Source organism: Nannospalax galili, unplaced genomic scaffold, assembly GCF_000622305.1.
Source record: "Nannospalax galili isolate Female #2095 unplaced genomic scaffold, S.galili_v1.0 scaffold2269, whole genome shotgun sequence".
NCBI lineage: Eukaryota > Metazoa > Chordata > Mammalia > Rodentia > Spalacidae > Nannospalax > Nannospalax galili.
The window spans coordinates 1-2826 of record NW_008359078.1 but is presented as its reverse complement, the minus strand read 5'-3'; positions in this window follow the sequence as shown (position 1 = coordinate 2826).

The window sequence follows — 2826 nt, the reverse complement described above, 5'->3', positions numbered from 1 at the left end:
ATATATATATATATACTGGACTACGTGGAAATGAATGGGGTTAGTAAGGGCAGTGTAGGTAGGCGAGGGACTCTAAATATGGTCAAAATGTATTGTAAGAAGTTCACTTTTAATTTTTAAAATTGTGTTATTTTTATTTTATGTGTATGAGTGTATTGCCTGCATGTATGTGCGTGCACCCATGTCGTGCAATGCCGTGGAGGTCAAAAAAGGGTGTCAGATTCCCCTGGAACTGGAGTTAAGGATGGTTCGTAGCCACCATGTGGGTGCTGGGAATTGAACCCGGGTCCTCTGCAAGAGCAGTCAGTGCTCTTAACCACTGAGCCATCTGAAGTTCACAAAAATTCACTTAAATAAGGTAAAAAATAAATTGATGACACTGAAAAAAAATAGGACTCACCTGGTTCTTTGCCAGTTTTTCTTTTTTTGGTTTGTTATTTTACTAAAAGTAACATAATTCTGAAGCATGTTCAAACAGAGCTATTTGAAACTTGTGTCCATTTTCCTAAGAAAAATAATTCATTTTCATACTTGTATAGTTTTTTAATGTTATTATTTTAAGGTTTCTTCTATATGTTTGTCTGCTGTAAGTTGTGATTTCAGTTTTTGGTCAAAGAAATTGTCTCTGGGGAAATTGGCTTTGGAATTAAGATAGAGGAGATATCGAGTTAATTTGGAAATATTTTCTTTCACTTTTTGAATCCTGTTTCATTTATATTTAACAAAGATTTACAGGTCAGTTGGGGTTGAGAAATATTTGAAAAAGGATTGCATATTTTATCGTTGTTCTAGCTACTTTCTGTTGTTGGGATAAGAACACTAACCAAAACCAAGTTGGGGACGAAAGGGCTCATTTGGTTTACAGCTCACAGTCCATCATCAACGGAAACCAAGGCAGGAACACAGAGCAGGAACCTGGAGCACAGGCCGTGGAGGAACGCTGCTTACTGACTTGCTCCCCTGGCCTGTGCTCAGCCTGCTTTCTTATACAACCCGGGATCACCTGCCCAGGGGTGGCACCGTCCACAGTGGGCTGGGCTCTCTCTCTCAACAGTCAAGAAAAGGCCTCACAGACATGGCCACAGGCCAGTCCAATGGTAGAAATTTCTCAGCTGAGGTCCCTTCTTTCCATGTATGTCAAGTTGACAACTAAAGCTGTACAACACAATTATCCATGAACATTTTTCCAACTGATCTCAGCAAAAGAGAAACCCGAAGTCAAAGAACTGAATGGCAAAACTTTTTTTTATGTATGCCAAACTTTAAAACCAAGCCGTATTTTTCAAATTAAAGTTTTGGATCACCTGACAAAAGATGTCACTCGAGCCATTCTGTTATAAATAGACATATGCTTATGGATGAAGCAGAACAGATCAGAACTTAGCAGAACTTCTGATAACAACAAATAGAAAACCAGGATGAAAAGCTGAGTCTTCTGATGACGTGCCCTGGAAGGCAAGGGAGCTACGAGGAAGAGAGGGCACAGTCCCTCAGCAAAGTGAGCTGACTTTTATAGCCATTCGTATTCTGGCTGTTGGACAATTGTTGGTATGTGGGATGTGGATCAGCTTTTTATTTTCTGAGGCAGGTACAGCAGTGGGTGATGCTGAAACCATCATAGCTCTTGGTAATATTGGGGTGTAGTGTGGTCAAATACATCAAGTAAAAATACTTCTAGTTGGGGGATGCTGTGTCAGGAAGGAGGCTGACGTGGAAACATCTGAAAAGCACTGTGAAGTTGTGTAGATAGACACAGGAAGGGCTGTGGAGGAACTTCAGGTTTTCAGCTGAAACTTTTGAGAGCCTGGTGAACAGGAGGTTCTATCTCTCTCTCCAGGGCTGCCATTTGGCTTCCACATGGGACAGCCCTCATTAAGCTTCATTAGAGATAACATTACATGGATTCATTTGTATTTCTTTATTTAACCATTCCCATGTTGTTGGACATTTAGGCTGTTACTAATTCTTCAAAAATAAATTGCATATCACTGTGTAAAAGCAATTAAAATGAGAGGCTGGAGAGATGGCTTAGTGGTTAAGAGCACTGGCTGTTCTTGCAGAGGACCTGGATTCGATTCCCAGCACCCCACATGGTAGCTAACTTGTCGGTAACTCCAGTTCCAGCGGATCTGATGCCCTCTTCTGGCCCTTTCAGGCATTGCACAACACAGGTGTACTTACATATATGTAGGCAAAACACTCATACACATAAGATAAAAACAAATAAATCAGAAAATTGTTTAAAAAAACATTAAAATGAGCCACTGTGTCTTCTGCTTAGTGAAGAGTTAATCCATTATGGAGAAATGAATTTTAATCATGTGGCTTATCACTAATTTTATATACATAATCTGCAGCATTTCATAGAAAATATCAATCATGTGAAAGTCTCCTTCTGATCACACAATAAAAAACAAAAGAAAATGTCGATAATAGAAACACACCCGTGGGTGAATAAGATATCGAAGTTAGCTAAGGAACTTAAAATAGCTCTAATATATTCAAGATGAGAGGGAGGGATGATAAAGACAGTAGCAGCAGATCACTGGAATCTATAAAAAAGGATTAAATGAAAATTCTAGAATGAAGAAATACACTATCTGAAGTTAACTCATTAAATGAATCACAAAGTAGATTACATGCACCAGAAGACAGGATTAGTGAATGGAAAGAAACCATTGACAGGAAATATCAAAACAAAGTCATGGAAAAGTCTAGAAAAGAATCTTAGAAATGTGAAACCCGGTAAGAATGCTTCATGGAGTGTTTTTGGAACCCTACAAGGAAGGGAGGGAGAAGGAAGCAGAAGGAGAGTTGTGGGGGGAA